Below are 9,795 nucleotides of genomic sequence, written 5' to 3' on the forward strand. Positions count from 1 at the left end.
TACCAATTCACATTCCCACCAGCAGTGCAAGAGTGTTCCCTTTTCTCCACACCCTCTCCAGCATTTATTGTTTCTAGATTTCTTGATGATGGCCATTCTGACTGGTGTGAGATGATATCTCATTGTAGTTTTGATTGAACCTAGGGGTAAAACGGGAATAAAGACACAGACCTACTTGAGAATGGACTTGAGGATATGGGGAGGGGGAAGTGTAAGCTGTGACAAAGCGAAAGAGAGGCATGGACATGTATACACTACCAAACATGAGGTAGATAGATAGTGGGAAGCAGCCGCAGAGCACGGGGAGATCAGCTCGGTGCTTTGGGGACTGCCTGGAGGGGTGGGATGGGGAGGGTGGGAGGGAGGGAGAAGTATGAGGGAAGGGATGTGGGAATGGATGTATATGTATGACTGATTCACTTTGTTATAAAGCAGAAACTAATAAAAAAATAAAATAAAATAAAATAAATAAAAGAACTGGAATGTTTACTCTGTACAGAGGGCTAGGCTGAACCAATGGAGAAGACTTGGTCTTTGAAATAAGGAAGAATTTTCCAGCCATCAGAGCCGCCTGAAGGAGAACCAGGCTGCCCCCCTGAGGAGTGAGTTCTCTGTGGCTGTTGGGCTGATGAAGCTTAGGCTGTGTGAATCTTTCTTGTGGGGCCACAACAGGGTCTCAAGTTTTGGAGGACTTAGTATAGTGCAGGAAGTTTCACCCCAGCTCCATATTATTATTATTATTTTAATAATAAAAAGGATCCTTTAAGTGTAAATAGTACCATAATTCATCAAAATACTTTACAATAGTTAACTGCCTCTTAAATATAATCTTATAAATGATGCCTTCTGGAGTTGAAAGTAATGTGGATGCAATCTGTTTAACATTATCTATTTAGAACATGGTAATAGAAGTGGGAAAAAATTAACAATCTCCTATGAAGTCTTCTAAGAAAGGAAATCATAACAAGTTTCTGATCAGATAAATGCCATTCCATTATTAAAATGGGTTAAAAAGAAGTGTAGGGGCTTCCCTGGTGGCACAGTGGTTGAGAATCTGCCTGCCAATGCAGGGGACACGGGTTCGAGCCTTGGTCTGGGAAGATGCCACATGTCGCGGAGCAACTAGGCCCGTGAGCCACAACTACTGAGCCTGCGCGTCTGGAGTCTGTGCTCCGCAACAAGAGAGACCGCGATAGTGAGAGGCCCGCGCACCGCAATGAAGAGTGGCCCCTACTCGCCGCAACTAGAGAAAGCCCTCGCACAGCAAACGAAGACCCAACACAGCCATAAATAAATAAAAATTTAAAAAATTTTTATTTTATTTTAAAAAAATAAAAAAGAAGTGTAAATAGATTTGAATAGGCCTGTCCGTTTCCTGGGTTTTGCCCTTCTCTACAAACTTGTCTTTAATAGAGTTAAAATTGTATTCTTATTTTCTGTCATAAGCAAAAAATTCCTTAACGGCAGCTCAGAAGTGACCTTAATGTCTTGGTGAAACATACTTCTTCACCTTCTGATGGTCACTTGGTGCTCCAATCTCTAGTATATCTGCAGTCTCACCTTCGCTAATCTTCTCAGGCCTCTCCATTAGGAGGACAAGTGTGATGAATCACCATTCCAGCCATGGAGTCTGTCTTAACTCTCCAAATGCCACCGTTGTGAGGAGGTGCCATCACAGGTTGCCATAGCAACATAGCCTTTGTGACTCGGTAGTCACAAAGCCACTCTTAGGCACTGTCCACCTGGCACCTGGTACAGCCAATTATTCTTCCCAAAATTCTATTGCTGGGCTGCCCCTGACCCATTACACTTCATGAGCACTTGATGAATGAGTTTCTGACATATCCAGGCAAAGGGAGATTATTTAAAACCAAGTCATGCTCTTTGTTATAAATTCAGAGCAGATTAGGGTCACTGTAGCCACATCCCTTAAGCACTCCTAGGCCTCTCTTCTGACTTGGGCAGCCCTGGGCCACCAGACACTTACTGATCTGGAGGTGACAGAGCCTTTCCCATTGAAGGACTTTGGGACATTTTGACCTTCTTTCGATAAAAATGGATTGCTAGGGTTTGGCATTGGGCTCAGGTATCTGCATCTCTTGGTAAATGTTATCCAAATATCATTTAAATGAGTTACAACCCAACTTCTTCCTCTATTCAACATGCTTATTGATATTTCCAAAGCTTTTGGACCCCAGCCCAGGTCTTATGGAAAAATACTCCTCCTTATATTCATCCAACTAAACATGAACCAGTCTCATCACGCATGTCATGATATCCTCGCCTTCAGGAGAACCATACGGTCGCCTTTTTCCAAAAATGTGTCCAACTCTAGAGCAAGGGATGATGAAGAGTTCACCTCCACCCATCCAAATCCGAAATGATATTTTGAAATTTTCTCCTCCCCAGATATCCCTGCCACTGTCACACTGTCCAAGTTCAATGAAATAGTTTCTCTTCATGGCAAACAATCCTCCAGCAATGGTAAGTGACTTGATTGGTGTAGTAGCTCCCTCCAGGCCTCTGAGCTTGGAAAAGGGAGCACAACCCCATCTGAAATGCAGCCCCCAGTTGAATTCCCCTCACAACACAGGGGAGGAGCTGTAGGCGAGGGTCAGCCCTGATGGTACTGGTCACCAGGCATCCTACCGTCCGCTAGTCCTCCTGGATGACGGCCAGCAAGGAGCCGGCCACGTCACAGCCGCTGTGATTATTCTTCCTCAAATCAATCTCCCACGCTTTGTATTTTTCATTACTTTAATTTTTCCAAGGAGGTAGTTTTGGACATATTCATCTAGTCCTCCTTTCAAATCACTGTCCACAAGCATGATTTCCTGAAGAAGCCAGGCAGCCATGTGGTCTAGGAGGCTGTGCACAGGTCAGAGCCAGGCACACAAGCCTTCATTGTAGAAACAAATAGCAACAGCAGCCACTGGCAAATCCACTGAGTCAGACTTGTCTGTACATGCTGCATTCCTCGTATCTGCTACATCTCTGTGGCAGCCAAGCCCTGACTCAGAAGTATATTGAAGGCATGTTTCTGATACCACAGGTCTCTCAATGCCTGATCACTTTCATTAAAAATCATACCCAGTGCAGAAGAGAATTTCACATTATCTTTTTCTGGATCTTCAATATGGTTATCTCTCACATCATCAATTTTGTTTGCTTTGAACTGTGATTCTAATACTCCACTTGGACCTCGAGGGAAACAGGGATAGAATTTGGGGAGGAAATAGTCCAGGGAGCCCAGACACTTTGACGAGCACATTCTTAAGTGGTTGTCACTTCTCTGAAGTTGAAACAAACAAAAAGCAAAACTGTCCAGTTCACATGTGTAAAAGAACATCCACAACAGAAATATCGCATGGTGATACTTCCCACTGTAGACCCAGCATAGCTGAAGGGCTGCTTTCAACTTCCTGGAGCAGAAGGTGCTGGAGCCATAAGCTGGTGCTGGAGGCTGGGTGTGAACTGGCGTGACAGTGAGAAACTCTGGGGATGCAGTCGTGGGTTGAGGGCCACACTTCCGGAGCTTGACCTCCAGGACCCTGGCTCCATACTGGAACCATGTGGGGGACTTTTACATCTCACTGATGCCTCCGCCTCCCCCCGAGACCAGCTGAATCAGAATCAGGAGTCTGGGTTCCATTCTGGCTTCATCTACTCCTATCCCACACCCAGCTCAGAGTGACCGTCTAAAACATCAATCTGATCATCCCACAACCCCCTCCCGAAACATCCAGTGGTTTCTCACTGTACTCAGGACAAAGATCATGTCCCTGTCAAGGCCTGAAGTCCCTCTGAGTTCTGTTCTCCACTGGTCTGGCCCTCTCATTCACTCACAAGGATGCGGTCCAGCTACTCACCACCATGAACTTACCAGAAGCACCACTGACACATTTACTGTACCTCTTGACTGCCACCGGTTATTATGTTTCACTTTGATTAAAAACACAGGTGCACATATTCCTTATTTCAGGTGTTCTCTAGGGGCAGAGGCAGCCAATTATCCCATTACAGAAATCATGTACCTGGAATAATGATTATGCCTCAGAGGAACCCAATTGCATCAATTGAATAAAGTCAAAGCATTTAGATTGCTCTTAAGGAAATCAGGCATGCACAAGAATGGCTGACTTGTTATTAGGGGAGATACTAGCTCTGGGTGGAAATTCTACCAACTGAGATCAAGAGCGCAGGGGTGGGAATGAGGGATCCCTTGGAAACATGTTGAGTCTGAGATGCCGTGGGGGACTCCGGTGGGGAAGCCCAGTGCACGGTTAGTTGGATGATTTTGAAGAAGGAGGGAGAGTCTAGGATGGAGACAAAGCTGGGAAAGCACCAAGATTGAGGAGGTGGTTCAAACTATCTGAGCAAAGAGATCACCCAGCCACTGGGTGTTCGGTGACCGTTGCTGGGGCAGGTAGAGGGAGAGAAGGATGGAGACGAAGAGAAGATGCAGAGAAAGGGACAGTGAGAACGAAACCAAGGAGTGGAGAAGTTTCAAGCAAGAGAGGCAGTGTGTCCAAAAGGACGAGTAAGATGAGGCCATCTCAGTAACCCAGGCTGGGGGAGGGAGGGGTCTGCAGGGACTGGATCAGGTATGGTTTCAGGAGCAAGATGGAGGTGGAGGTTGGCGCACAGAAGACAGAGCTATAAGCGGGAGATGAGGAAGGGCCTCGACTGGTGGAGGAGAAGTGGCTGCTCCCCTTTGCACACTAAAAAAATTTTTTTAAATAAAGAAGAAAGGCTAGTGTCCCTGTTTCCCAGCTCCTCCCTGGCCCACAGACCTCTTCTTCCAACCTCTCAGAGCATGGTGTGCGTGCATGTGCTGTGTTTAAGTCACTTTGCTTTCAGATTCTTGCCTTTCATTTATTTAAGACACAAATTTTTTCACATGCATCCCGTATTAGTCAGGGTTCTCCAAGGAAATGAAACCAAATGTATTAAGAGATTTATTTTAAGAAATTAGCTCATGTGATCACGGGGCCTAGCAAGTCTGAGATTCATAGGGCTGGCAGGCCGGAAACTCAGGCAGCAGTTGATGTCACAGTCTTGAGAGAGAATTTCTTCTTCTCCGGGAAACTTCGAGTTTTGCTCTGAAGTCCTCCCACTGATTGGATGAGCACTCCCTGCCATTATTGAGGGTAATTATCTCCTTTATTTGCAGTCATCTGATTGTAGATGTGAACCACATCTACTTCCCTGCAACACCTAGATTAGCGTTTGATTAAATATCTGACTGATGCATAAAACTAACCAACTCACCTCCTAAATGATGCAAACTGCTGGTCTCCTACTCCAGCCAGACCAATGATGGAGTGTCATATCCATTTAATAAGATATCAGAAAATGGAAGGAGGATGTGGGGGTCCTCCTACAGCCCCTCAAATAAGACACGAAAAATTGGAAGAAGCTGTAACTCTACTTTCTCAGAGGATGATTTTCAGTTTATTTGGAATTCCCCCACATGGCCTGTAGATAGAAGGAACCATCTTATTATGGATGCAGTAGTGTAGTCTCAGAGCACTTCTCCAGGCGTGTTAGCGAGCAGGCGCCTTTACAACGACAGTCGGGGAGCTGATAAAATGCTGTCTCCCACACTCTGTTCTTCCAGTGTATTTAACAAGACTAAACCGGTCCTCCGAGCTTGCTGGTTTTTTCCTCCCTTCTTCTCATGTTAACCTGTCAGCTACGTGAGCCACACCTCTTCTGCCACAAGGGAAGTGAGGGTCCCCGAGACACCCACACAGCCACCTCTGACGATGCTATTTGCCCCAACAGAATACCCCCGACCCAAAGTGAATCAGACTGCAGGATCGGTCTGCACTGCAAGTCACTTGCTTTAGATGGGATGGAGGGCACAGCGGGTGGATGGGGGATCCTTGGGATTCCTGCCTGCCCACACCTTGCCAGTGCCCTTGCTGCCTTTAGCTTTCTGCAGCTCTTACGACTCTTAAACTGGTACATCCACAGTGAGTAACACCCTTAAAAACTGTGGTTATAGACCTACCTAAGATGAAAATCAACATCTCTCCAACTGACCAATAAGGCTCAGATCACTGAGATAAAGTGTGGCTCCACTAGACCAGGGATTTCCATCTGGGGGTCCAGGGGCCCCTTGGGTTCTATGAACTTGAATGGGGGAAAAATGCTCCTTTGTTTTCAGTAACTTCTCAAATGCAGCATTCCTTCAGTTATGAATGTAGGTAACACTCCAGAGTGGTGGTCTCAGCACCTGTGGCTTTGTCACCAACGGTGATCACAGATACTTCCACGTCTCACCACAGTCGTAGCAGAATTCTCAAAATAGCCTTTTTGTTCATCCCTACTTCAAAATTCCAGCCAGTGTGAGTCACTAGCCAGATCTTGCATTTACTGTGTTAATAATGAAGCACACATATTACTGTATCACATTTGTTTTCTCGAATATGTTTATAATTGCATGTCAATCTAATAAGTTTATATTGTAACCTGATGTCTGTTGTTTTGTGCATTGAAAAACATGATTCTGAGGAATGCATGGCAGAGGAAAGATGCGGAACTTCTGCACTGGATCAATGCTTTCCAAACCACAGTCGTCATGGGTCATAACATCAATTTAGTGGGTGGTGACAGGCATTCTTCTTGAAGGAAAATGCATAAAGTAGAAACTATCAGAGTCCATCATGTGTGCTAAAGATGCATTAAACATTTATTACTGTGTGTGCTGTTTCACAAATTAAAATGCATTTCTTAGTATGCCTGTGCTGGAAATGTTTGAAAGTCACAGCTCTAGACAGCAACACTTGCAAGGACGGGGTCATGGCCATGTGTTGCTCACCCTTGCTTATCGCTCCAGTACTTAGGATGATACTTGGAGTTAACAGGTGCTTGTCAAATATCTATAAAATGGAGAAGTGAAAAATCCAGAGAGTAACAACCATATGATGTACATCTCCATCAAAAATGGTTATAAAACCATTCAAGAAATATCTTTTGAGTTTCTACTATGTGCTGGTGGGCACTGGAATTTCAGTAGTAAACAGTTAATGGCTTAGCTTTTTTTTGTGTGTGTGTGGTACGCGGGCCTCTCACTGTTGTGGCCTCTCCCATTGCGGAGCACAGGTTCCAGACGTGCAGGCTCAGCAGCCATGGCTCACGGGCCTAGCTGCTCTGCGGCATGTGGGATCTTCCCAGACTGGGGCACGAACCCGTGTCCCCTGCATCGGCCACTGCGTCACCAGGGAAGCCCAATGGTTTAGCTTTTAGTGTAGCAGAATGAACAATTTCGTTAATTTTGACCACACATACACACACACAAAAGAAAAAAAACTGTGAGTTTGAGATTTTTAACACATATTTTCTGGGTACATACTTGTCCTGAAGAACCCGAGAAGGATTTGAAGTTGAGGCTCATGTGGCTCTTTGGTGGAGAGCCCACTGGACTCTTCCAAGTTTTCTCAGGCTGCTCTAAACCATTCTATTTGACTTTGGTGTTCTGCTGCTTAAGTAGATGTATCTAGATGTGGATTCCTTTTAGTTAACCAGCTTAGTTTTGAAGGGCTTACTGATCTGAGAAATCCCCCCATTATGTGTGGAAAATGCTTAGCAATTATCTCACTGAGTAGTGACTTGCCCCCAATCTCTCCATTACCTCTTCTAGAACTTCAAATATGTGTTGACCCATCATACTTTACCTTCCATTCCTCCTAACTTCTCCTTCATATTTTCATGTCATTTTGTCTCTGTGATGGTTTCTGAGTAATTTCTTTAGATCTACCTTCCGGTTTCTAACTCCCTCTTCTGCTACATCTATCCTGGTCTTGAGCCTCTTTGTTGTCTTCTTAATTTCTGTCACTAGAGTTTCAATGTCCAAAACTTACACTTGCTCCTGGTCACCTTTTATAGCCTTCTGCTCCTTACTCGGGTTTACAATTCCCTCTATATTTCTTCAACAATATTCGGCATACTTACTCTATATTCTGGACTTGAGAATTTCATTATTCAAAATCACTGTAGGCCTGCTTTTGGTTTGCTGTTTTGTCTGACTGTTGCTCAGATAAACAGAACTTACATAGGAGATTAAAGAAAAGACCAAAGCAGGAAAGGGACTCAAGATTTCTTGGGGGAAGGCACATGTTTCAAGAGGTGTTTGGGAAAGACTTCACTGAGAAGATGCCATTTAAGCAAAAACTTGAAGATGATGAGGCAGTGGGCATTGCTAATATATAAGGGAACAGCAGGTGCAAAGGCCCTGAGGTGGGGGGGGTGGGGGGGTCTGGCATCTCTAAGGCTGGAGGAGTGAGAGGGAAAGTGGTGTGAGGGCAGGAAGGCAGGATGGTAAGAGGAGGCCAGACCGTGAAGACCCTGTGGATCATGGTAAATATATCGACCTTTACTCCGTGTGAGGTGGGAGCCACCAGAGGGCTTGGGGCAGAAGAATGATATGTTATGACTTAGGTTTTAAAAGAATCACTCTGGCTGTCGGGTTGAGAAATGGCTGGAAGCGGGGCAGAAGCTGGGAGAGCAGTCTGTAGCAAGCACAGCTAGAAGCGAGTTGATATTCGTCCATCAGATCTGGAAATATTTGGAAAAGAAGCACTAGAGGGGTGCACTGGGGAACTGGTTGGGGTGCGAGAGAAAGAGGGAATCAGGTTGAACGACTCCAGGATTTTTAGCCAGAGCAACCAGAACGATGGAATCTCCCCCAGCCTGATGCGGGGAAAACTGTAGGAGAGGCAGGAGGGTGAGGAGAGATCAGGGGCTCAGCTGGCTGCATCTGAGCTGCCCAGGCAACTTCTAAGTGGGGCTGTCCGGTAGGCAGAGGGGTGGACAGTCTGAGTTCAGGGGAGAGGTCTGGGCACAGACACAAATTTCGGAGTCATCGATGCAGTGAGATGAGTAGAGATAGAAAAGGGAAGGGGTCAAAGACCCGAGTCCTGCCCCCAGGCCCCACTCTCAACAATGAGTGCGTGATCCAATGATAACGCCTGGACTTCGGGGTGGTCTTTTAAAATCACTCAAAGATCGTTCACATCTGCTGACTTGAAAGACACCCGGGTGAATAATTTTTATGTGGCTGACGACAAAGGCACCACACTCCAGCTCTGAGCCATGTGCCCAACCCCCCGGGGCCAACCTTGCCAAGTCGACTCGGGGCTGATCCTGGCTGTGCCATCGCACCCGCTAATCCTCCTCACACACTGTCTTTCCCGCTCTGAAGAGCTCTTCCCCATTCCGGCAACTGACAAGTGCCACCTCATTCAGGAACAAGATCACAAGTCACCTCTTGGACTCGTTGATGTTTAGGGGCTACAAGTATCAGGAAACAGCCCCAATCCAGGTTGGGAAAAGGACTGGGGGCATTATGGGCTTCAGCTGCCAAACTACAGATGGGAGGAGAAAGGCCAGGCTAGGATCGTGGATCACGTGGCCATCAACGCTGAGGAGGGGTAGGGCCTGTGAAAAGATACACACCTCATTCGTTCCCTGCCTATTTGAAGGGAAAAAAGGGAGCTAAACAGGTCTGTCCAAAATGCACAAGACTTTCCTGGCCCTGGGGGCAGGGAGGCGGCTCTATTCTCTGGCTGTACAGCCCTTAGCAGCCTGTTTGCTCTGATTCCTGGTTTGCTTGTCAGCCTCCCCATGTAGACTGTGAGCTTCATAAGGAAAAGGACCACACCTATTCAGCAGCGTGTGGAGGAGTGCCCGGCAAACAAGAGGTGCTCGGGAGACAGTCTGCAGTGAGGAAATAGACACAGGTTCCAAGATGGAGCGTGTGTGCCAGGGACGCGCAGATGCCTTCTCATT

At 46.2% G+C, this 9,795-nt stretch overlaps 1 pseudogene across 1 annotated transcript; it reads right to left on the reverse strand.

Moving 5' to 3' along the window:
- Positions 1 to 1,635: 1,635 nt before the first annotated feature.
- Positions 1,636 to 9,221, reverse strand: LOC309798693 (polypeptide N-acetylgalactosaminyltransferase 11-like; annotated as a pseudogene). The gene is made up of 2 exons: positions 9,125 to 9,221; positions 1,636 to 3,383 (listed from the first exon to the last, which is right to left on the reverse strand). The product of its transcript is annotated as a polypeptide N-acetylgalactosaminyltransferase 11-like (transcript).
- Positions 9,222 to 9,795: the final 574 nt, after the last annotated feature.

This window comes from Mesoplodon mirus, assembly GCF_964341445.2.
Source record: "Mesoplodon mirus genome assembly, chromosome: 2".
In the NCBI taxonomy this organism is placed as follows: Eukaryota; Metazoa; Chordata; class Mammalia; order Artiodactyla; family Ziphiidae; genus Mesoplodon; species Mesoplodon mirus.